Consider the following 27,627-nt stretch of genomic DNA (forward strand, 5'->3'; position numbering starts at 1 on the left):
TGGCTGTAGATGTGTGGTATTATTTCTGAGGACTCTGTTCTGTTCCATTGGTCTATATATCTGTTTTGGTACCAGTACCATGCTGTTGTGGTTACTGTAGCCTTGTAGTATAGTTTGAAGTCAGGTAGTGTGATGCCTCCAGCTTTGTTCTTTTGACTTAGGATTGTCTTGGAGATGCGGGCTCTTTTTTGGTTCCATATGAACTTTAAAGCAGTTTTTTCCAATTCTGTGAAGAAACTCATTGGTAGCTTGATGGGGATGGCATTGAATCTATAAATTACCTTGGGCAGTATGGCCATTTTCACTATATTGATTCTTCCTATCCATGAGCATGGTATGTTCTTCCATTTGTTTGTGTCCTCTTCTATTTCACTGAGCAGTGGTTTGTAGTTCTCCTTGAAGAGGTCCTTTACATCCCTTGTAAGTTGGATTCCTAGGTATTTTATTCTCTTTGAAGCAATTGTGAATGGAAGTTCACTCCTGATTTGGCTCTCTGTTTGTCTGTTACTGGTGTATAAGAATGCTTGTGATTTTTGCACATTAATTTTGTATCCTGAGACTTTGCTGAAGTTGCTTATCAGCTTAAGGACATTTTGGGCTGAGACAATGGGGTTTTCTAAATATACAATCATGTCATCTGCAAAGAGGGACAATTTGACTTCTTTTCCTAACTGAATACCCTTGATTTCTTTCTCTTGCCTAATTGCCCTAGCCAGCCAACTTCCAACACTATGTTGAATAGGAGCGGTGAGAGAGGGCATCCCTGTCTTGTGCCAGTTTTCAAAGGGAATTTTTCCAGTTTTTGCCCATTCAGTATGATATTGGCTGTGGGTTTGTCATAAATAGCTCTTATTATTTTGAGGTACGTTCCATCAATACCGAATTTATTGAGCAAAACAATTCTTAAACAACAAAACATTTGCTTCTGACTTTCTACTTCATGGAAGTTTATATCTCTGAACAGTAGATAAGAAGTAGAAGAAATAGAAAGTTACACTTTTTATATCTGAAATATTTCAAGCATTTTCATTATTATATCTGTTGTGTTACTCTGTGATCAAGGATCTTTGATGGTGCCACTGTAACTGTTTTGGGGCAGCATGAACTGTGTCCAAATAAGATGACAAACTTAATAAATGTGTGTGTTCTGACTGCTCTGCTGACCAATCGTCCCCTCATTTCTCTCCCTCTCCTCAGGCCTTCTTATTCCCTGAGACACAGTAATATTAAATTTAGGCCAATAAATAACCCTACAATGACCTCTAATCTCCAAGTGACAGAAAGAGTTGCATGTTTCCCACTTTAAGTCAAAAGCTAGAAATAATTAAGCTTAGTGAGGAAGGCATGTTGAAAGCTGGGAAAGGCTGAAAGGCTTCTTGCATCAAATAGTTAGCTATGTTGTAAACACACAGAAAAAGTTCTTGAAGGAAAGTGCTATTCTATAAATTATAAGAAAATGAAACAAACAGCCTTATTGCTCATATGGAGAAAGTTTGGGTAGTCCAAATAGAAGATCAAATCAGCCATAATATTCCCTTAAGCCAAAGCCTAATTCAGAGCACCCCGTAACTCTCTCCAATTCCATGAAGGCTGAGAGAAGTGAGAAAGCTGCAGAAGAAAAGTTGAAAGCTAACAGAGATTCATTCATTAGGTTGAAGAAAAGAAATCATCTCCATAAAATAAAAGTCCAAGATGAAACAGCAAATGCTGACAGAAAAACTTCAGCAAATTACGCAGAAGATCTAGCTAAGATAATTGATGAGGTTGGCTACACAGCCACCATTGTAGATTTTCAAATCATTAAACATTCTTAATGTAGACCAAAAAAAAAGTCTTCTTGGAAAAAGATACTATCTAGGACATTCATAGCTAAGGAGGAGAAGCCAATGCCTTGTTTCAAATCTCCAAAAGACAAGCCTACTCTCTTGTTAGGGGCTAATTCAGCTGGTAAATAAGTTAAAGCCAATGTTTATTTACTATTCTGAAAATCCCAGGGGCCTTAAGAATTGTATTAAATCTACTCTGCCTGTGCTCTTTAAATGGAACAACAAAGCCTGGATAACAGTACAACTGTTTACATCATGTTTTCTCAATATTTTAACCCCAATGTTGAGAACTACTGCTCATAAGAAATATCTTTTCAAAATATTACTGCTCCTTGACAATGCACTTGGTCACTCAAGAGCTCTAATAGAGATGTACAAGGGTACTAACGCTATTTTTATACCTGCTAACACACACTCATTCTGCATCCCATTGGTCAAGGAGTAATTTTGACTTTAAAATCTTACTATTTAAGAAATATATGTTGTAAGGCTATAAGTCCTATGGATAGTGATTTATCTGATGGATCTGGGTGAAGCAAATTGAAAACCTTCCGGAAAGAATTCACCATTCTAGATGCCATTAAGAACATTTGTGATTCATGGGAGAAGGTTAAAATAACAACATTAACAGGAATTTAAAAGAAGTTGATTCCAACCCTCATAGATGACTTGCAGGGGTTCAAGACAGGTGGAGAAAGTAACTGCTTGTGTGGTGGAAATAGAAAGATAATTAGAATTAGAAGTGAAACCTAATGATGTGACTGAATTGCTGAAAGCTCATGATAAAACTTGAATGAATGAGGAGTTGCTTCTTATGGATAAGTAAAAGAAAAGTGGTTTCTTGAGATGGAATCTATTTGTGGTGAAGATGCTGTGGATATTGTTGAAATGACAAAAATGATTTAGAATATGACATAAATTTAGTTAATAAAGAAGCAGCAGGGTTTGAGAGGATTGACTCCAATTTTGAAAACTATTCTATTGTGGGTAAAATCCTATGAAACAGCATCACATGCTACAGAGAAATCCTTTGTGAAAAAAAAAAAAGAGTCAATTGATATGCTAAACACTATTGTTGGCATACAACTTCAAGACTTCAAACTTGTTGGTTTACTTCAAGAAGCTGCCACAGCCAACCAAACCTTTAGCAACCATCATCCTGATAGTTAGCAGTCATTGACATTGAGGAAAGACCCTCCAACAGCAAAAACAAAAACAAAAACAAAAACAAAAAAACTATGACTTACTGAAGGCTTGGATGATAGACTTTAGCAATAAATTATTTCTAACTAAGGTATCTACATTTTTTAGACATAATGCTATTGCACACTTAATAGACCTCAGTATAATATAAAAATAAATTTTATATACATTGAGAAACTAAAAACATCATGTGACTTGCTTTTTGTGATAGTTCACTTTATTGTGGTGGTCTGGAACCAAACCCACAGTATCTCTGAGGTATGCCTATACTTCATACAAAGTGTATATATTATACCATATCTTAGTATGTCATATCATATAGTAGTGATTCAAATTCCACCAAAAAGCCATCATCTAAAAACACTACTATACACACTCAAGATTCAATACAACTATAATTACCCTCAAAAAGTGTAATAATGGGCAAGTTGAACAGTTAAAAGTTGAGATGGAATTTAGATTTAATGCATGAATTCTGCCCCAGACCATAGCTGTCCCTTGCCGTATGGTCCCTAAGGGAAGCAGAATACCGGGAATACTGGAAGACAGTGAAAAAACTAACTTTATTATTAGCTGGGTTTGAAGCCCTAAACTCAAGTGAAGCCTACTCTAGGAAGCTGAAATTTGCTCTGTGTTACACTAAAGACCTAAGGGGCCTCTAAGTCCACACTGGAACTTCAGGTCTTATTCTCTCTAGCCAACTAAAGAGGGAGAGACAGAAGATAGCTAACTCTAGAGGAGATCCTGAGTCTGGAGGAGACCATACTGGAGATGTACTTGAGGAATCATTTGCCTAGAACTGGTATCGCATGTTTTGAAACTACTAGATGAAATCATCCCGTCAGTACATGAATGGGAAAGAAAAGATCAAAACTGAGCCCTGAGGAGATGAGGAAGCACCATCTAAGATTGAAGGAGTATCCAGAATGAGTAATATAGTGAGGATATGCTATCCCTGGAGCCAAGAGAGAAAAGAATACTTCGAGTATATATTCTATTATTCAAATTCTACTAATGGTCAAACAAGAAGAGGACTGAGAAATGGCCACTAGGTTTAGCAACATTGAGAATTGGTGACTTTGCATACTCAATAGTGATGGTAGAAGTCCCTGTTTCGCCACTGACTAGCTATGTGATCATGGGCAAACTTTGATTTTTTTATCTTTTAAAACTGTAGTCTGGAGGTAATAATAACAATAACAATAGTAATTCCTAATTCTGTAGGTGGTTTTCCATATTAAATGAGATAACACATAAAATGCTCAACATAAGGCCTGTCACAACACAGGCATTCAAATATTAGCTGGTTATTAGGCCTGGAAGGGTAGCAGAGGTCAAGGGCAAATCAATCTCCCTTGCTCTTATTTCTCACATGGGCACCATGAGATATTTCATAGCTGTTTCCCCACTTACATCAAACTAGTGCTTCAGCTTTCTAACTCTTTTATTTTCTCCTCCTAGGATAAATCTTAGGAGTTATCCTTTCCCATACAGTTTTGTATTTGCAAAATTAAATTTCACAGCATTTCCATGAGGCGAAGCAGCATAATGTGTCCTAAGCAGCTCCAGTTGCTTTTTAAGCAAATGTATTTTTGTACAAGAAATGAAGAAGCTGAACATCTCTTTTTCATCTGAAACTCAAACCCCAAGGTACTACTGCCATCCTAAGCAGTTTTCAGTTACTGCTGAATACATATGCACACAGTAAATACGCATATGCAGTAACTGTGGAACATGTAAACTTCAAATTTATTGTACCTAATAAAATTGTGTGCTGAAACGGTCCTATCTGCCCACAATATGTCTATGGTAGAATGCTGGTGACCTAATAAAAAAAACTTTAATTCCCATTTGACATTCTTCATAGTAGTAATCTCTGTGCTGACAGGTGGCTGGTAGTTTCAAAAGTAATTATGGAGATACTATCTGCAGATGTTTGGGAATTTATTACAAAGTCTTGCAAATGGGTGCCATAGGAATATGTGGAAAATGATGGCGGATATAACTTTTATTTTAAAGAGACACATTCTCCTTAGGAACATCTGGAAGACCTTGTGTGTGAAAGAATTAGAGGTGGGTAACAGGGACCATGCAGAGAACCTTGGCATTTCATAAGTATACACAGCTTCACAATGTCAGCAAGACATTCATTTCATGCAAAGATTCTAAGTCTTCACCCTACATCGCCTCCCTCTTGGGCTCAACTTCAGGACAGGAGCCAGATGGATAATTTCTCTCTATTCTTTTTCCAACAAAAGAATAAACCAGGACAATATATCAAGTTTATAACCGCTAGCAAAAGTCCATGGGTGTGCATAGATATATTTTCTTCCTGTAAGTATTCTGTAAATGAAATGTTCTGCATGTAACTGGAATATAACTTCTGGTTATTCAGCTTCTCAAATGATAACAATTTTGAAAAAGTACAAGTATTATTTTTCTGAACTTGCATTTTGCTAAACAAATTAAAATAATGCCTATATACCCAAGGTATACAGGGTCTTATTCAAAGATAGCTTTTTACTAGCTAACTATAAATTATATTTGACATTATTATTCACAATATAAAATGTATTAGCATAATATGTCCCTGCCATGGTTAAATATTTCACTATTAATAATAACATGAACCCTATAAGATGTGTAGATCAACGCATTATATGAATAATTTGTCCCCTAGTGATATATGTTTCTGGGATTATTTCTCTTTAAAGCTCACACTTTTTTACTTTAGCAGAGTAGAAGAGTTTTATCCATAAAAATGCCCTCTTCTCTATTGCTGGTAATTATATATCTGAAGTAAAATATTTAAGTATTTATTCTTTATATTGTAGCCCTAAATTTTACTTAAAACAGTCATGTTCCTTGCTGACAATATTCTTAAAATTTCAATTTGAAAATTAATAACTAAAATAGTTTGATAACTTATAACTGCAAACTCTTCTTCAGAGATATTAAATATTATAAAGTGCATTTATATAGTGCTTTGTGAAGCAATTTTACCTTTTATTATTTAGGTTTCACTACAATTGAGGAAATAGGCAAGGTTGATTATTCTAGTTTCATCATCCTTGAAAGTGAAGCTAAGAAAATAAAACAGCTTTTGGATTACATGCCTAGCAGACATACAAACCAGGGAACATGAACTGAGATCTGATTCCTAATTGATCATTTTTGACTACTTATGTAGCTTCTGCAGCAAAAAAGAAAAAAAAAAGGTCACATTCTGAAAAGGAGACTTCACTTTCAAAATATCCAGCTCTTTCCTCCAGTTATCCACATTGGTTTCTGCGTATTAAAGAGTTAATCTTACCCAAAGAAAGTTCTGACTTTTGCCCTCATTACCTGGGAGGTGATCTCCAGGAAGAGTGTCTTTGTTTACTTGGGGCCTTGGCCACCAAACAGTCTAACAATGTGATTTATGATGGGGGCTTCGAGACATGTGGCATCTATGCCTATGGAGATGAAGGCTAAGGGGCAGCCATTCAGCAGTCAACCATGGAGCCCCAGTAAAACTCTGGACATCAACGCTCAGATGAACTTCTCTGGTTGGCAATACTTTGTACATGCTGTCACAGTTGTCACACATTCTTGATGGTAAGGTAATGTTGGCCACGACTCCACAGGCAGAGGACAATGGAAGCTCCACATTTGGTAGTTTTCTGGACTCCTCCTATGCACTTCTTCCCTTGGCAGATTTTAATTTGTATTCTTCACTATAATAAACCATAACTCTTGAGTATAACAGCTTCTAGTGAGTTCTGTGAGTCTTCATAGCAAATTATCAAACCTAAAGGCAGTCTTGAGAACCCTCAAACTTGCAATTGGTGTCAGAAGAGAGAGTAGTCTTATGAACTGTACTCTCTAACTTAATAGCTGACAAATGTCTCACCTTCAGATGAGTGCAGTATTTCTTTGTAGTCTCAATTAGTTAATCCTTACCTTAAAAAGAGCCCCATTTTCATTTCATCAGGAAAAATGTGTTTTCTTCTAAAAATTCTGTGAGAACTACCAAGATTTTTACTCTCCTAATACACAAAGGGACTATTCAGATGTAGTATACCTTGTTTTCTGTCCGCAGTAGTCTGCAGATGTTCCTTGACTTACAACGGGATTATGTCCACATAAACTCATTGTGACTTGAAAACATTGGGTTTTTTTTTTGTTGTTTTCTTTTTTTTTTTTTTGAGATGGAGTCTCGCTGTGTCTCCCAGGCTGGAGTGCAGTGGCATGATCTGGGCTCACTGCAAGCTCCGCCTCCCGGGTTCATGCCATTCTCCCGCCTCAGCCTCCCAAGTAGCTGGGACTACAGGCGCCCGCCACCACGCCCAGCTAGTTTTTTGTATTTTTAGTAGAGACGGGGTTTCACCATGTTAGCCAGGATAGTCTCGATCTCCTGACCTCGTGATCCACCCGCCTCGGCCTCCCAAAGTGCTGGGATTACAGGCTAGAGCCACCGCGCCCGGCCGAAAACATTGTTAAGTTAAAAATGCTTTTAACACATCTAACCTATCGATCATTGTAACTTAGCTTAACCTACCTTACCCTTGCTCAGAGCACTTACATTAGCCTACAGATGGGAAAAATCATCTAACATAAAGCCTATTTTAAGATAAAATGTTGAATATGTCTTATTATGTATTGAATACTGTACTAAAAGTAAAAATCCACATGGCTGTATGGATACTTGAAATATGGTTTCTACTAATTGTGTATCGCTTTTGCACCATCATAAAGTCAAAAAATTGTAAGTTGAACCATCATTAAATCAGGGTTTGTTTGTACTTTTCTTGATCTGATGGAAGAAACCAAACTAGAATTTAATTCTTAATGTACTAGATGTTATATGATAGTTCTTTTCTTTCTGTTGTAACTAAGTAAAGTCAACAAGAACATGCATCATTTTTACTTGCAAAACATTAAATCATTTTTTCAGAAAATTTTGAGCAATACAAGTCAATCAAATTATGAAAAGAATATCCTGTATTAAAGCTCCTAAAAACACTGAGAAAACTAAGAAACCGATACCTGTACATATAACAAATCCAACTTGGAAAGTGCATAAGTCAGTTCATAAAATTTTACGTATTCCTTAGGCACAGAACTCTGGGATCTAGGTTGTACATGCATCACTTAATTCCTCTTTTTCCAATAAGAAGGGGTGAAATAAGATCCTTAATCCCTTAAGAACCTGGGGGCTCTAAACATCTTTGTAAATAGGGTTTCTCCCTACAGTGACCATTGAATATCTTTTTAGGCTTTAAAGTGTGCCAAAATTTAAGCTTTTCTATTGGAAAGAAATCTAAAATCAAGAAATTGAGTGAGAAGTGTAAATCTCCTGGAAGATACCACTGAGCTTCCTAACATTTTCTCATTGCTATTTAAATTAAAGAAAATACAATTTTTAAAAATACATATTTTCCCAATGTCCTAAATTTATGATGATAGAGGCAAAGTGTCTTTAATTATTATTAATCTCAACAAAGATTCATTTAAGACCAAAACATATTCAACTTACTAGAGATGGTGCAGTGATCTGAACAGTATCATTTTAATTTACCCATGTCATCAGAAAGCATATGGTACACATTCTTAGGAAAGTTTTGATAACTGTTAATAAACAATGTATTATATCCCAATCACCTTTTTAAATATTTTGATTTTGATTTTCTTCAAAGGACATTGAATTGATAATATTGACTAATAAGGTGTAAAATCATGCTTAAAGGGGAACATCAAAGTTATAATTTAAGTCTTGAAAAGCCCAGAGACAACTGAAAAAAAAATACCCACACTTAAAGATTGCTTTTCAAGTTTTAGTTGGTCAAATTGATTTTTCTGTTATTCTGCAAATTAAAGGGACATAATCCTCTCAAATTGATTAACTGTGTGCTTAATATCACCTGGAGTAAATAAGAAAATACCAAATAGGCATAACTCCCTAACCAAAAAAGGAAGGGCTGCATTGACAGTATTTACACTCCCTTGTTATACAGAGGTTCAAGTCAACCTGCTATAATCACAGCAGAGGGTACGAGATTTTAGATTCATGAGCACAAATGTTTTTCTTTATAGGCCTCTTGCTTTACAGGGTCATGAATCTGTGAGAAACAGCAGACTTTATGAGGATTTTCCATGGGAAAATGTTCATGAATCTTAGTAATGGCCCAGTTATCATTTTATCAGCATCACACTGAATTTCACTGTAAAACCAAGGTTAGTGACTTCCTATTGGAAATGCAAATAAGGAAATTGGCACAAAAGTCATCTGTGTCTTTGATTAGAAAATCATTTCTCCAAAATTTCTTCCTCTAAACTTTTTTGTCCTCTGCTCTCTTCTTTTCCCAACTTTTTTTAATGTGCCAAATTCTTGCTCTTTGTATAAGACTCAGGTCAAATCATCTCTGAAGCTTTCCCTGAGAAAACCTCACTCCCCACATGAGGTCATAACACCAGCCCTGTGCTCCTTTAATATTTGGTACTTAGCTCCATTAACACTTACCTCTCTATATTGTAGTTCTTTGCCGAACCTTTTCAATTTTTTTATCATCAGCACATAGCCTCTGCAATGCCACAAAGTAGGCATTCAGTAGATATTTATGTCATAAATGGACAAATAGATGAAAGGAAGAAAAATGTCCCAGAAATTTTGGTTTTATTTATGCTTATGCCCATAAAACACTGATAACCATGAACATTGATATTTGTTGCAAAAATCTTCATGAATCCAGAAAAGAAGTAAATAGAATGTCAAGTAATTTCTGTTACAGAAAAACCAAACAGCGGCATGACATTTCTACTTATAATAAAACAAAAATAACCACATATTTTTCTTCTGTCCCAAGTTGTTCAGTATCTATCATAATTTTAATAGTCCTGAATGCAATCCAAATGGTACACTGATCTAATCACCTGAAAATAATATGACCAGTATATAAGTAATAAAAGTGGGTAAAATATTCAGTGGGAATGTTCATCTCACACAAGAATTCTTACCCAACTCAAGTTTTTGGTTTCCTGGATTACATAAATATTGAAAACCCACTAAAAAAAGTCTTGTTCGCATACTCATAGAATCATTGAAACTTTAACTTTCCTAGGGGGAAGAGACCAGAAAGAGGGAATAGTAGAGAAGCCAAAACACATAAAAATATTTACAAAGTGAGATAAGCCTTCTTTATCTTACAGGTAAAGAAATTGAAGCCCAGAGATACTGAATGGTCTATGGAAGATCATCCTTCTTGTTGACTTCAGTTCAAAATGAAAGGCAACCTGACATAGCTTAGAATATCCATTTAACAGTGTTATTCTGCCATCTGCCATTGATGCCTCAGAGTTTTATGACTGCTTTATGAGAAGAACTGAGAGCCTTTATGGGATAAAAACACAAAGTTTGGATGCTGGTAATTTACTCTAGTATTCTCTAAACCAATTCTACCCCTACACTAAGATCTTATTTATATGTTTGCTTAGCATCATTCTGAGTCATTACTACAGACTGCACTCCTTGCCCTTCTCAGTCATCAGACAAATTTATGCAGTTTGTTATCAGATTTACTAAATAAGAGGTTTTGCTTAGTTAAAACGCTCCTATTGAAAAAGTCATTTCAAAGACTAAATCCTACTGATAATGACTGAGAAACAACAATGTGTACTTGTGAAGTTTGTTTGTTAATGACTGCTGATTTCCCTAGAGGTTACCCTTCAGTATCTAGAGAGATGTGTCTTATATTTGAATGTTAATGAAAGTCACCTGTGAAACTATCAAAGTAAAATTGCATCAAACAGTTTAAACAGGAAAGGAAGACTTTATTCAAGACTATTCCAAGAGGGGAGAGAGATTTAATGCAATGTGATGAAACAAAAGGCAGGGGAGTTTTTAAGTGCTAGCAAGGTCAGTAGAAAAGTACAGGAGGATGTCAAAGGGAGGCTGGTCAATGTGATTAGACCATCTGTGTTTTCTAGTTGGTACTTATTGAAGTTACACTCTTACCCTCCACCAAGGGTAAGTGATAGAGGCACTCCCTTGATGATTACATTTCAAAGTAATGACACTCAGGTCTTTTTTTTTTTTCTTTTTAATGAATTGTATTGTGTATATTTAAAGTATATAATATGATGTTATGAGATACATAGATAGTAAAATGGTTACTATAGTGAAGCCAATTAACATATCCAACATTTCACAGTTACCAATTTTTTTGAATGTGGCAAGAACATGTACAATCTACTCATTTAGCAAAAATTCCAAATATAAAACACTGTTATTACCTTTAGTCCTCATGCTGCACATTAGACCTCTAGACTTGTTCATCCTACGTATCTGCTATGTTGTATCCTTTGACCTACATCTCCCATTTTCTCCTATTTGATTTTTTAAGATTCTACAAGACACGTGATATTTTTCTTCTTGTGTCTGGCTTATTTTACTTAGCATAATGTTCTTCAGCTTCATCCACGTTGTGGCAAATGGAACAACACTTGTTATTTCTTGTATTTTTGATAATGGCAATCCTAATGGGTATGAGGTGGCATTTCATAGTAATTTTTATTTGCGTTCCCCTGCTGATTAGTGATGTTGAGCATATTTTCATAAACCTCTGGGCCATTTTTATGTTTTCTTTGAGAAAGATATTCTTGAGTTTTAAAACTGGCAAGAGGCTGGGAATATTTACATCTCTAAGGGGAAGAGAAAGAAGTTATAATAGAAAGTTTTCTAAAGTTAAATACTATAAGAAAAGGTAGGTCAGGGCCATGGGTCACAAAGAAACCTATCTATAAAGATTAACAAAGCTGACAGGAAAATTAGAGCTGTCTTTTTAAATACCTGTTAAGTAAACTCCTGAGCCCAACCATTCTTATTCAATAGGCCCTGTTGTGAGCCCAGGAAATTTACATTTTTAACAAACACATCAGTGATTCTCATGCAGAAGTTTCATGTAATAGCAAACAGATTTCAACTCTTATCAATTGGTTGGCTTAAGGCCTGTATTAAGAATACTGAGACAATATTCAGGCTCAGAAAAAGGGCCATGATCAATGAGTGACATCTTCAATGAGCAAAGGATGGGAGAGGGACAGGGTGTATAGGCAAGCTGTGTAATTGCCATCAGGCCTGGGTATTTCCCTGATGGTGCAACTCCCACCTGTGGCCACTTAACCATTTCATCCAAAAAAAGAGAGAGAGAGATAAAAGAAAAGTTAAATCCTTAAAGTCTATTTACTGAGTGCCCAAGGACTTTAGTGAGCCTTGAAATATCACAACTTTAAAGAGAAGCTACATGGCTTAAATAATTTGAACAGCAAAGCAAATTTTCCATTTGTGACTGAAAATTTAGAGGCCTATTATCTTGAAGCCATTTCAGAGGGGCCAGTGATCTGGAGCATGGTAGTGGTACCTTCCTTCCAAAGTGCAAGATAAGTTGTTAAGCCTTGAACTCACCTATCATTAAAAAAGAAGTACAATGCTTGGTAGGTCTTCTTGGATTTTTTCAATGATTGAATGACATTCAAAGTATCTGTGGCAAATACAGGTGCTGGATAAAGACTTTGGCAAGATCCTAAAGAAGAGCAGAACCACCAAATTTTAGAAAAATAAATGTGCCTTCTTCTGTAGATAACTTGTAGATAACTATTTTCCTTTTGAAAAATAGCTTCTAGCTTATCAGTGGGTCCTAATGGAGACTGTACCCTCTAAGTATGAGACATTAAGTATTGTGGGAACCTGCCCCCGATAATTCAATGTAGGTTCTTTTCTATTTCCCTAAGTGTCGACCAGTCTGAGAAATAAAGGGAAAGAGTATAAGAGAGAGAACTTTTAAAGCTGGGTGTCTGGGGGAGACATCACATATCAGCAGGTTCCGTGATGCCCCCTGAGCTGTAAAACCAGCAAGTTTTTATTGGCAATTTTCAAAGGGGAGGGAGTGTACGAATAGGGTGTGGGTCACAGAGATCACATGCTTCAAGGGCAACAAAAGATCACAAGGCAGAAGATCAGGGTGAGATCACAAGGTCAGGGTGAGATCACAAGGTCAGGGCAAAACTAGAATTACTAATGAGGTTCCCGGTTCCTATGTGTATGCATCGTCATTGATAAACATCTTAACAGGGTTCAAGAGCAGAGCACTGGTCTGACTAGAATTCACCAGGCTGGAATTTCCTAATCCTAGCAAGCCTGGGGTCGCTGCAGGAGGCTAGGGCGTGTTTCTTTCCTTGTCTGCAACTGCATAAGGCAGACCAGAGCGGCCATTTTAAAGCCCCCCTCCCCCAAACAAAACCCAAAACTCCCAAATGCATTCTTTTCCCAGGGCTGTTAATTATTAATATTCCTTACTGGGGAAAGAATTCAGCGATATTTCTCTTACCTGTTTTCGGTAATAAGAGTCCTGCCTGGCCCACAGGCAGCCAGACTTTAAGGTTATCTCCCTTGTTCCCTGAAAATCGCTGTTATCCTGTTCTTAAGGTGCCCAGATTTCATATTGTTCAAACACACATGCTTTACGAACAATTTGTGCAGTTAATGCAATCATCACAGGGTCCTAAGGCAACATACATCCTCTGCTTATGAAGATGACAGAATTGAGATTAAAGACAGTCATAGGAAATTGTAAGAGTATTGATTGGGGAAGTGATAAATGTCCATGAAATCTTCACAATTTATGTTCTTCTGTCATGGCTTCAGCAGGTCCCTCCGTTCGGGGTCCCTGACTTCCCACAACAATTAAGGAACCATATGACCTGAGATATCCATTTTGAGATGGTGTTATACGATACTCACAAACTACAATGTTGGCTGATGGAAGCAAATCACCATCAAGTGAAAATAGTATATATGTGACTAGGCTTGTAGAGACCTGGATGGCAGAAATAAGTTACAGGAGCAGGTGGTCACACTCCTGTATCACCTACTCCTGCTTTATTGTCCCCTTTCCCCTAGTCCACACTCAGGACTTCATGGATAATTACCTTTGATAATTTGAGCAAGGACAAAAATGTCTTAGTTTATAGATGGTTCAGCATAATGTTTTTACAACCTAGAAGGAGACTGCTGCAATTACACACCCACTAAGCAGAGCCAACTATGAAATGCCACTGAAAAAAAAAAGTGGTGAAGGAGTCCTCCCAGTGGGTAGCACTTCATACAGTTTACCTTGTTTTCTACTTTGTCTATGCTGAGAAATTCGGAAGTACAGACCTAAAGTAACTTGTGGTGATGGACCTAATAAATATTTACAGAATATTTCACCCAATGGCTCCAGAATACACATTATTTTCCTCAGTGCATGAATCATTCTGAAGGATAGACCATATGTTAGGTCACAAAACAAGTCTTAAAACATTCAAAAAATTGGAATAATATCAAGCTTCCTCTCTGATCAAAATGGAATAAAACTAGAAGTCAATAATAAGAAGAATTTTGGACACTATACAAGCACATGGAAATTAAACAATATGCTCCTGAATGACCAATGGGTCAATAAAGAAATTAAGAAGGAAGTTGAAAATTTTCTTGAAACAAATAATGGAAACACAATACACCAAAAACTAGGAGATACAGTGAAAACAGTACTGAGAGGGAAATTTCTAGCTATAAGTGCCCACACCCCAAAAGAAAAAGAACTTCAAATAAATAACCTAACATGGAATCTTAAAAAATTAAAAGCAAGCACAAATAAAACCCAAAATTAGAAGAAAACAAACAAAAATCAGAGCAGACATCAATGAAATTGAAATGAAGAAAACAATACCAAAAAAAAATCAATTAAATGGAAAGTTGGTGTTTTTAAAAGATAAAGGAAATCAATAACTCTTTAGCCAGAGCAACTAAGAATAAAAGAGCTGAGACCCAAATCACTAAAATGAGAGATGAAAAAGAAGACATTATAACAGAAACTGCAGAAATTCAAAGGATCATTAGTGGCTACTTGATATGGTTTGGCTATGTTCCCACCAAAATCTCATCTTTAATTTCCACATGTTGTGGGAGGGACCCAGTGGGAGGTAACTGAATCATGAGGGTGGGTCTTTCCCATGCTGTTCTCATGATAGTGGATAAGTCTCATAAGATATGATGGTTTTAATAAGGGGAGTTTCCCTTCACAAGCTCTCTTCTCTTGTCTGTCGCCATGAGAGACATGCCTTTCACCATGAGTATGAGGCCTTCCCAGTCACATGGACCTGTAAGTCCAATAAACCTCTTTCTTTTGTAAATTGTCCAGTCTCAGGTATGACTTTATTAGCAACATGAGAATTGACTAATACAGTAAATTGGTACCAATAGAGTGGGTACTGCTGAAAAGATACCCAAAAATGTGGAAGCAACTTTGGAACTGGGTAACAGGCAGAGGTTGAAACAGTTTGGAGGGCTAAGGAGAAGAAACTAAAATATGAGAACATTTGGAACTTCCTAGAGACTTGTTGAATGGCTTTGACAAAAATGCTGATAGTGATATGAACAATAAGGTCCCGGCTGAGGTGGTCTCAGATGTTGGGAACTGGAGTAAAGGTGACTCTTGTTATGTTTTAGCAAAGAAACTGGTGGCATTTTAGCCCTGCCCTGGAGATTTGTGGAACTTTGAACTTGAGAGAGATAATTTAGGGTATCTGGCAGAAGAAATTTCTAAGCAGCAAAGCATTCAAGAGGTGACTTGAGTGCTGTTAAAGGCATTCAGTGTTATAAGGGAAGGAGAGCATAAAAATGTGGAAAATTTGCAGCCTGACAGTATGATAGAAAAGAAAAAACTCCATTTTCTGAGGAGAAATTCAAGCCTGCTGCAGAAATTTGCATAAGTAACCAGGAGCCAAATGTTAATCTCCCAGACAATGGTGAAAATGTCTCCAGGGCACGTCAGAGGTCTTTATGGCAGCCCTTCCGATCACAGGCCCAGAGGCCTAGGAGGAAAAAATGGCTTCATGGGCCAGACCCAGGGTCCCTGTGCTGTCTGCAGTCTATGGACTTGACGCCCTACATCTCAGCTACTCCAGCCACGACTAAAAGAGGCCATGGCTCAGCGCTTCAAAAAGTGCAAGCCCAAAGCCTTGGTGGCTTCCACATGGTGTTGAGCCTGTGGGCACAAAGAAGTCAAGAATTGAGGTTTGGGAATCTCTGCCTAGATTTCAGAGGATGTATGGAAACACCTGGATGCCAAGCAGAAGTGTGCTGCAGGGGTAAAGTTCTCAGGGAGAACCTCTGCTAAGGCAGTGCAGAAGGGAAATGTGGGGTTGGAGCCCCACACAGAGTCACCACTGGAGCACTGCCTAGTGGAGCTGTGAGAAGAGGGCCAACTATCCTGCAGATCCCAGAATGGTAGATCCACCGACAGCTTGTACTATGTGCCTGAAAAGGCCACAGACACTCAACACCAACCTGTGAAAGCAGCCAGGAGGGAGGATGTACCATGCAAAGCCACAGGGGAGGAGCTTCTCAAGACCATGAAAACATACCTCTTCCATCAGTGTGACCTGGATGTGAGACATGGAGTCAAAGATCATTTTGGAGCTTTAAGATTTGACTGCCCCACTGGATTTTGGACTTGCAAGGGGCCTGTAGTCCATCTATTTTGGCCAATTTCTCCCATTTGACACAGCTGTATTTACTCAATTCCTATACCCCCATTGTATCTAGGAATTAACTAACTGGCTTTTGATTTTACAGACTCATAGGCAGAAGGGACTTGCCTTGTCTCAGGTGACACTTTGGACTGTGGACTTTTGAGTTAATGCTGAAATGAGTTAAGACTTTGGGGGACTGTTGGGAAGGCATGATTGGTTTTGAAATGTGAGGACATTAGATTTAGGAGGGGGCAGGGGTAGAATAATATGGTTTAGCTGTGTCCCCACCCAAATCTCATATTGAATTTCAATGTGTTGTTGGAGGGACCCAGTGGGAGGTAACTGAATCAAGGGAGCAGGTCTTTCCCATGCTGTTCTCATGATAGTGAATAAGTCTCACAAGAGCTGATGGTTTTTAAAAGGGGGATATCCCTCCACAAGCATTCTTCTCTTGTCTGCCACTATGTGAGATGTGCCTTTCACCTTCTGCCATAATTGTGAGGTCTCCCCAGTCACAGGAACTGTAAGCTAATAAACCTTTTTCTTTTGTAAATTGTCCAGTCTCAGGTACATCTTTATCTGCAGCATGAAAATGGACTAATACACTACTATCAGCAATTATATACCAATAAATTAGAAAATCTAGAGGAAATAGATAAATTGCTACATGCATAAAAGCTAACAAGATTTAACCATGAAGAAATCCAAAACCTGAACAGACCAATAACAAGAAATGGGATCACAGCTGTTGTAAAAAGTCTTCCAGCAAAGAAAATCCCAGGACCTGATGGTTTCACTGCTGAATTCTACCAAACATTTAAAGAAGACCTAATATCAATCCTACTCAAGCTATCCCCCCAAAAAGAAAAGAATACTTCTGAACTCATTTCTACAAGGCCAGTATCACCCTGATACAAAAACCAGGGAAAGACACACCAAGAAAAGAAAACTACAGGCCAATATCCCTAATATGGGTGCAAAAATACAAAAAAAAAAAAAAAAAAAAAAATACCAGCAAACCAAATGCAGCAATACATTAAAAAGATCATTCATCATGACCAAACGGAGTTTATCCTTTGGATGTAAGGATGGTTCAACATATGCAAATCATCAATATAATGTATCATGTCAACAGAATGAAGGATAAAAACTACATAATCTTTTCTATTGATGTTGAAAAAGCATTTGATAAATTTCAACAACTCTTCATGATAAAAACCCTAAAAATACCTCAGCAGAGAAGAAATGTATCTCAACATAATAACAGCCCCACAGTTGTGTCATACTGAATGAGGAAAAATTGAAAGCCTTTCCCTTAAGCTCTTGAATAAGAAAAGGTTGCCCACCTTCACCACTGTTATTCAGCATATTACTGGAAGTCTTAGCTAGAGCAATCAGACAAGTGAAATAAATAAAGGGCATCCAAACTGGAAAGGAAAAAGTGAAATTATTTTTGTTTTCAGATGATACAATCTTATATTTGGAAAAACCTAATGACTCCACCAAAATACTATTAAATCTGAAAAACAAATTCAGTAAAGTTGCAGGATACAAAATCAACATACAAAAAGTGGTAGCATTTCTATATGATTTCTATTTGCCAACAATGAACAATCTGAAAAAGAAATCAAAAAAGTAATCTCATTTATACTAACAACACATAATTTTAAATACCTAGGAATTAACTAAAGAAATGAAAAATGTCTACAACGAAAACATATACAACATATAAACCTACAAAGTATTGATGAAATAAATTGAAGAGGACAAAAAAAGGCAAAGATATTCCACGTTCATGGATTGGAGGAATTCATATTGTTAAAATATCAATACTACCTGAAGCGATCTATGGATTCAATGCAATCCCTATCAAAATTAAAATGACACTCTTCACAGAAATAGAAAAATCAATCCTAAAATGTATATGGAATCACAAAAGACCCAGAATAGCCAAAGCCATGCTGAGCAAAAAGAACAAAACTGGAGTAATCACATTACCTGACTTCAAATTATATTAAAGAGCTGTAGCAATCAAAAAAGAATGGTACTATCATAAAAACAGATACACAGACAAATGGGGTAAAACAGAGAACTCAGAAACAAATCCATACATCTACAGTGAACTCATTTTTGACAAAGGTGCCAAGAGTATATATTGGGGAAAAGACAATCTCTCCAACAAATGATGCTGGGAAAACTGGATATCCATAGGAAGAAGAATGAATCTAAACCCCTTTCTCTTGCCATTTACTAAAATCAAATCAAAACAGATTAAAGACTTAAATCTAAGAATTCAAACTATGAAACTACTACATCAGCGAAACTCTCTAGGACATCAGTCTGATCAAAGATGTCTTGAGTAAAACCTTACAAGCATAGGCAACCAAAGAAGAAATGGACAAATGGGATCACATCAAGTTAAAAGCTTCTTCACAGCAACAGAAACAATAGAAAAAGTGAAGAGACAACTCATAAAATGGGAGAAAATATTTGGAAACTACCTTTCTGATAAAGGATGAATAACCAGAATATAAAGGGAGTTCAACAACTCTATAGGGAAAAAAAATCTAATAATTTAATTTAAAAATGAACAAAAGATCTAAATACACATTTCTCAAAAGAAGACATGCAAATGTCAAACAGGCATAAGAAAAAGTGCTCAACATCATTGATCACCAGAGAAATGCAAATAAAACCTACATTGAAATATCATCTAACCCCAGTTAAAATGGTCTTTGTCCAAAAGACAGGCAACAACAAATGCTGGAGATGATGTAGCAAAAAGGAACCCTTCTACACTGTTGGTGGGAATAAAAATTAGTACAACCACTGTGGAGGACAGTTTGGAAGTTCCCCAAAAAATGAAAAATAGAGTTATTATATGATCCAACAACCCCACTCCTGGGTATATACCCAAAAGAAAGAGAACAGTTTGGAAGTTTCCCAAAAAATGAAAAATAGAGCTACTATATGATCCAGCAAGCCCACTCCTGGGTATATACCCAAAAGAAAAGAAATCAGGATATTGAAAAGACATTTGCACTCCCAAGTTTGTTACAGCACTGTTCATCATAGCCGTGATTTGGAAGCAACCTAAGCATCCATCAACAGATGAATGGATAAAGAAAATGTGATACATATACACAATGGAGTGCTATTCAGCTGTTAAAAAAGAATGAGATCCCATCATTTGCAACAACATGGATGAAACTGGAGGTCATTATGTTTAGTGAAATAAGCCAGTCACAGAAAGACAAACTTGATGTGTCCTCACTTATTTGTAGGAGTTAAAATTAACAGTCAAACTCAAGGAGATAAAGACTAGAAGGATGATTACCAGAGGCTGGAAAGGGTAACTGAGGAGCTGAGGAAAAAGTGGAGATGGTTAATAGGTACAAAAAATAGTTAGAAAAAAAAGAGCAAGCCCTAGTATAGCAGAACAGGGTGACTACAGTCAATAATAACTTGATTGTATATTTTAAAATAACTAAAAGTTATAATTGGATTGTTTGTAGCACAAAGGATAAATGCTTGACTGGATGGTTACCCCATTTACCTTGATGTGATTATTATGCATTACATGCCTGTATCCTCATGTACTCCATAAATATATATACCTATTGTAGACCCACAACAATTGAAAATTTAAAAAATATATATAAAGTGACTTGTCATCAGTAGCTAACTCTACTTTGTATAAACCCACAGAGAAGATCTGTGTCACATGCGAATGCTTACCAAAGAACATTAAATGCAGAGGAAGCTCTCAATAATTAGGTACACAGATAATATGTTCTATAGATGTCATTCAGCATCTCTACTCAACCATTCAAGTGCTTGCTCAGAAGGCTACCGACTTTCAGTATCTACCTTGCCAAGAACAAAAATAGTGTTGAGACCCCAAGATGGCACTATTCCCTAAGGAAACCAGTCAACTACTGGATGTGAGGTTTATACATTAGACTCTTTCTGTCAGGAAGAGTATGGTTTGTCCTCACAAGTAGACACAGATTCTATATGTGGCTTTGCCTCCATAGTCTATAATACTTCTGCCAGCACTAATGTCATTAGATATATGGAATGCTTATTGATCATCATGGTACTCTACACACCATTGCTATTTACTGTGAACTCATTTAACACCAAAGGAAGCATGAAAATGGGTTTATACTCAGGAATTCACAGGTCTTAATAGTTACCTCATTAACTGGAAGCATCTTGCCTGACAGAATGGCAGACTAGCCAACTGAAGTCTGAGTTATAGCACCAATTGCCAGACAAAGCCCAGAAACAATTGGGTTCTGTTTTACAGAATGCAGTATATATTTGAGTCATTTTCCCCCCATGCCCATAGTTAGAATACACGGGTCTGAGATTCAAGGGGAAGTTGTGAGAGTGACTCCTACTATTACACTAAAAAACTCACTTGAAAGTTGAGATTTCTATCAGTCATTTTGGGCTCCTCCTGCCACTCAACCAACAGGCAAAGATGTGGATTGCTTTACTGGCTAGGATGATAGATTGCGATCATCAAGAGAATAGCAGATTGTTGCTATAAAATGGGAAGGGGAAAGACAATTTTCAGAACCCAGAGGATTCTCTGGAACACCTGTTAGAAGTTCCATGTCCAATAGTAAAAGTTAGTGAAAAACTACAGTAGCAACAACAGCAAAGGCTGGGCCACTGAAAATTCAGACACTCCAGAAATGAAGATTGGGATCACTCCACAAGGTAAAGAATATTGAACAGTATGTCGAAGGTAAAGAAGGATATAAGGGTAGTGGAAGAAAGACATCACAAATACCAACTATGGCCTTGTGACCACTTACAGAAATTAGAATTGTACTATTATATTTCCTTTCTTCCCCTTTCCTTTTATTCTTTTATATAAGAATTGTTGTGGCTGGTTAACTTTCGAGTTAGTTTTTTATTACGGATTCTTGAAATGGAACAAGGACTAAACTTAAGGAGTAATTAACATCATGTAGGGATGGATAGTGTGACTTCCCCAAGATGGATGTTATAACCTTTGGGACATTGAGCCTTCTATTTGGAGACAGAGCAAGAGAGAGAGAGAGGGAGAGAGGGAATGTGTGTGTGAGAGAGAGAGAGAGAGAAAATGAATCCAGCTAGGACTTAGGATGATTATTGTTGTTTATGGAAGTTCAAATATGCAGATGTGTATGGATGGTAAGTAGTCAATGGGTGAACTACAGCCAGTTGTTAAGCTCTGCACTTACACACTCTGGTTTGTAATGCTGGGGCTGGGACTCAGCAAACTGCATCTCTCCTTTGCCAGCTGCCTCTATATTAACTTCTACTAGTAGAGACACTAGATCAAGACTGGAAGACCAGAGAGGGAAAGAACTGATGTGCTCCTTTCTCTTTGCTTGCTCTTTCTGATGTTATCATTCCAGGAACTGTCCTTCAGTCCTGGTAGTAGAACTTGGTTCCAGAAAGAGTTGGCTCTAGCCATTGTGATTCTCCCAGAATCTGCCTTATCACACCACCCTAAATGTATCAGCATCAGCTGGCAGCACCTTGCCATTAGCAGTCTGAGTCCCAGTTCCACAAGGCCATTCCTTTGTTCTCCTGCAGTAGCAGCAGCAGCTGGACACCTCTGTCTTCTCCATGTTTGGTTTCCGGTTCTGGGTTCCTGGGTTCTAAGATTCTAGCATCTGATAACACTCACTTCTTCCCTTGGTTCCCCCATCAAGAAGCATGGTGGCCACTTTTTGTGGTTATGACTTCTATGTTTCCTTAGTGCCTTCTTTCTGCCTTAGTATGTTCTCCTAACGCCTGTTGAACAATTGCATATATTTCAATCACTCTGCTAAAATAATTACTGTGGTTCTGCTTTCTGATCTTGATACATTGGAATATTATTTATATATCATACATAACATATGTATATAATAAGGATCAAATACATTTTCTTTCCAAAGTGCATATGAAAGTACATGTTATAGTCTACTATCTAGTTTCACTGCTTGAATCTTCTCTCTCCCTAACTCTACAGTCTACTCTCTGCAATGCAGCTAGAATGGTATTTTTTTGAAATTTGCATAATAGTCCAATGGCATCCCTTCACAGAGTAAAATATAACTGCTGACCATGGTCCACAGGCATTACATGATCTGACTCCAGTGACCATATTTCCCTGTTTCCCTCTAAGCATCCATCAGCACTGGCCTCCAATTTTCTTGAACACACCAGTCATTCTCCAGCCTCAGGGGCTTTGCATTTGTTCTTTCCAGTTATTCACATGACTCTTCTTATCTCTTTCAGGTTTCTGTTTTAATGTCACCTTTTTTCATAGAGGACTTCCCTGAACACCCTACATACAATAGCTCTCCCAGTCTGTCACTGTTTTTTTTTGCTGCTCTACTTTGCTTTCCCCAATAGGATGTAAATGCCATGAAGGTAGAAACAGTGCTGCATTCACCTCTGTATCCCTAGTATCTAGAACACTGTCCAATACAAAAGACATGCTCAATGAATACTTAATGAGGGCATCAGTAAACGAATTCTGCTTCAGTGTAACTGTCATTGACAGACAAATGAATTAATCCACTCAAAATTTTTAATCCTTGCATTGCATGATTCCTTTCTTTTTAATAATTTCAACAAACAGGTATTCACACCCTCTTAGCTATCACCACTAAAACTCATTCTACAACAGTATTACCTGTTTAATATACATGAACTAGAGGAAATGAAAAACATAACATTAAACCTTAAATTCCAGCAATGTAAAATTTAAGTTGATTTTTCTAGATTCTGGGAGTTTACAAACTCAACCTTCCTCTTTTTGGTGCTACTTTAAATCTGTAGCACTCTTTTACATCGAATGAAGTTTTTTTACCCTAGTATGAGAATTAGACACCCTTCTAAGGATCAACAAAATCCTCAAAGACAGCCTGATGCAGTAAAAAGATAATTGAACTTGTTCTGTCTTGGCTCCACACTCCCTTATGAAGTGATCTGGGGCAAATCTCTGACCCAATTGGGGTCTCAATTTCCTTACTGATCAAGGAGATGAATGAAGAAAATATTTTCTAAGTCTGTTCCCCAACTCAGAGATCTTATGACTCTAAGAAAGATGAATTCACTTTCAAGTGCAACCCACAGTTAATTACCTCATGTTAATTTTTAAAAGAATAAAAAATAGGAATTACTCTTTATTGTCTCTGACCTTATATTTTTATCAATCCATTTTTCTACAGTTATTTATCTTTGAATACAAAATACTTGGAATAAGGAAAAATTGCAAAAAGATTTTAAACTTCAAGTCCAGTGGTACGCTGGGCCTGCTTGCACCAGCTCATGAAAGCAGATTGTTAAATTTTCAAGAATTTTGCATGCCTGTTATCAAATACAACTAATATTAAAAATTAAATATTTACCATTAAATTGACTATATTTTTTTAAAAAATAATAAAATTCAAAGTTTGTCACTTTGTTATTATTTTGCAGTTTGCAATTGTCTATGCCCCTATTTTATCAATATGGTGAAATGGTTAGCCACTACACATCTTTTCCCAAATCCCCAAATCTGTGTTCAGTGACATGCGGGTAACTTGAAATCATTCATGGTATGGGAGTATTTATGCTATGGAAATAGGCAAATGCTACATATCAAGGTCTTTTTTTTTTTTTTTCTAGGAAGTCTGTTGTTAAACATGTACATCACGGACTCACTTTAGGTGCCCTGCTTTAGAAATTAGAAATTAATGGACCATATGGGCCTGTATTTTTCAAACTCAAAGACAAAACATTCAGGTTTTTGTAATTCTGGGAAGCCTTTCCTAATCTTGCCAAATTGATCATCAATCTGTCCCTGTGAGGCAATGAAAGGAAATAGCATGTCTAGCTGAGATTAGCTGATGGTACAACAACCAATCAGTTCTTTAAATCCAAAGGAAAAAAATCACTTCTCTAATTTCCCCCAAGTAATTGCAAGGAGGAAAAGATAACTGTAGAATCTGAAGTGTTGTGGAGTATAGTTATGATGGTCATATTTCAAAATTCCAGACCAAGGCTAGACAATATTTCTTTTTCTATAAAGAGCTAGATAGCAAATATTTTGGGCTTTACGGGCCATACAATCACTGTTGTACTCAACTGTGCCATTGTATCATGAAAGCAGTCATGGACAATATGTAAAAAATTAGGTGTAGCAGTGTTCCAATAACATTTTATTTATAAGCCTAGCACGGTGGTATGTTCCTGTAGTTCCAACTGCTTAGAAAGTTGAGACAGAAGGATCACTTAAGGCCAGGAGTTGGAGGATGCAGTCTGCTCTGATCCTGCCTGTGAATAGCCACTGCACTTCACTCTGGACAACATAGCAAGACCTCATCTCTAAAAAATAAATAAATGAGTAAATAAAATGAAAATGTTATTTACAAGAAACAGGAAGCTGGCCAAATTTGGCCCATGAGCTCTAGTTTGCTGACCACTGTCCTAAACAGTTCCTAGAACACTGTAGCTTCTGAGCAAATATTTATTAAAAGAACTTATAATAATTAGTTCAGGCTGCCATAACAAAATACCATAGATCAAGTGACTTAACAGAAATTTTTATTTTCTCACATTTCTGGAGACAAGAAGTCCAAGATCAAGGCTTCAGCCAATTTGATTACTGGTCAGGGCTCTCTTTCTGGCTTGCAGACAGCTAACTTCTTACTGTGTGGTCACATGGCCTTTCCTAAGTATGCATAGAAAGAGAAAGCTCTGGTATCTCTTCTCTTCTTATAAGGGCACCAGCTCTATCAGATTATGCCCTACCCTTAGGACTTCATTTAATTTTTACCATCTCCCAACAGGCCTCTTCTTCAAACACAATCTCATTAGGGGTTAGGGCTTCAGCGTAAAATGTATGAACGGGGGTGAGGGTGCCACAACTCATTCCATAGCAGAGTTGAATATTAGTATCAAGGAATCTGCCTTATTGTTTTTCACTCCTAACATATATTTGCAAAGCACTTCATAGTTTACAAAACTTTTTACTGGGTCTTACCATACTTTGTACAATGTATACAAAACTTGGATCATATAAAAGAGAAAGCTGTGGAAAACACTATAACAAAGGACTATCTCTCTACCCCATTCCTCTCATGGACTTAGCTTTTAAATACAAGCATGAATAGGATAAAGAACTGATTTATCTGATGAATTACTTTATCTGTCTGTCCCATGCAACCACTTCATTATAGTGTCTTAAACTTGTCAAAGATAAGTTTACTACATTGCAGCAAACTCATTCTTTGCAGACAGTGGAGTAAAATTTAGCTCCACAGGTCTTGCTATTGATAATTGTGGTATTCTTGTTAGACGCAGGTCCAACAGATTTCTAAACTTCTTTTCCTCAGCATGAAACTCAAGTGAGCCTTTTTTTCTTTTTTTTATTTTATTATTATTATTATTTTGAGCCTCCTGCAAGAAACTTATAATTCCATAGTTTTTCAAAGAGATCATCAGAAAGGTTTTCAAGTTGGGGTTTTCTTTTTCTGAACAATTTTACAGATAGCCAGCTGGAACCTATTCATGGTTTCTGTGTATGCAAGTTAGGGAGGGAAAAAGCAGGGCTTAAAGGAGAGGAATGTAGTATCAGGACCTCAACCTCCATATGTTTTTCCCCAAATGTAATTGTTTTACTATGCAGTAACATTTGCAAATGAATGTAAAATTGCGTACAAGACATAATAGGTCAGAGAAGGCAATTTTATGGTTCTTGTTTGCATTGGCATCTAAAGCAAGCTAAAACTCTTTATGACTTCATCCCAAATTTGTTCTCATAATGAGGTATTTTTTATTTTATTTTGCTACCTTGGAAAATACATCTTAAGACCATTGATGTTGCAATATTCCATCCATTGCAAATTATTGCTAGATCAAGCAATACTTCTGTCAAACCTAAACACCAGATAAGACTAATTACACATAAGAGTTTTGAAATATATACTTTGAAGAATACTCAAAATATATTATAACTTCAATTATTACTCTCTTGCTAAAAAAAAAAAAAAGAGTAATGCATTTTTTTGTTTGGTTTGTTTTTTACCTTTTAAATCATTTTCAAATGCTATAGCCATGAAGGATCACAACAAGGCTTGCTGAAACCTCCACATCAGATCAAATGGAAATACATGAAAGATTGAAGATGGTGGGACAAGAATTTTGGAAACTGGGCTATAGGGCTAACCTCAGGAAAGACAGCCAGAAGTCCAAATAAAAGTGATCAGTGTATCATAGCAAATTGGTTCAATCTAAGTCAACATCTTTATTCATTAGGATCTAGTCATTATTATGAAGATCTAGTGTTGCAATTGGGTTGTGAAAACAAGAATTTCCAACAGTGGCAAAACTCTGGGTTAGGTGAATGAGTAGTGGTATTTTAATTCCAAGTTATCATCTTAGTTTCCAAAAAGAAACAACAAGCTTCCATCACCATGGGGACATGGGGAGTTGGGAATCAGGTCTGAGGCAAAGAACTTTCAAGGTAAGGTTTCAGTCTTAACAATAAAGGCCTTTATTTCACCAATTAAGATGCTTATTTTATTTGTTAAAAAAATGTCCTAACTTCTCAGTTCACGGTGAGGTCACTTTGACATTTAAAAATGTGTTCTTGGAGAAGGATTTAAGATGGCTGACTAGATGCAGCTGGGATGCACCTCTTTCACTGAGAGGATCCAAAATATCAAGTAAATCTCCACACTTCAAACAAATCTTTTGAGAGAAAACACCGGAATTTAACAGAGAGGTGACAGAAAACATGGTGATTGAAGAAAGAAAAAGTGGGGCTGCCTGCTTAGTGTTGCCAGTGCCGGGAATAACTCCTAAACCCAGACTAGATCCAAGTAAGGGGTGAGTGAAGGAACCCCCGGGCACCACATTCCCACTGTGCACCTCTGAGATCTTAGCTACAGGAGTCCCCATGATCCCTGCAGATCTTTGGACCGGCAGGGGAAGCTGCTGGGAGAACACACAGGCACTGCTTGAACTCTAATGGAGCCCAAAAGGCTTCAGTGTACTGGGCAGCTGC

General features: G+C 37.0%; 1 long non-coding RNA gene across 1 annotated transcript in view; it reads right to left on the reverse strand.

Moving 5' to 3' along the window:
• Positions 1-27,627, reverse strand: part of LOC106998492 (uncharacterized) — a 255,740-nt gene that overhangs the window by 70,143 nt on the left and 157,970 nt on the right. The window lies entirely within an intron of this gene.

This window comes from Macaca mulatta, chromosome 5, assembly GCF_049350105.2.
Source record: "Macaca mulatta isolate MMU2019108-1 chromosome 5, T2T-MMU8v2.0, whole genome shotgun sequence".
Lineage (NCBI taxonomy): Eukaryota > Metazoa > Chordata > Mammalia > Primates > Cercopithecidae > Macaca > Macaca mulatta.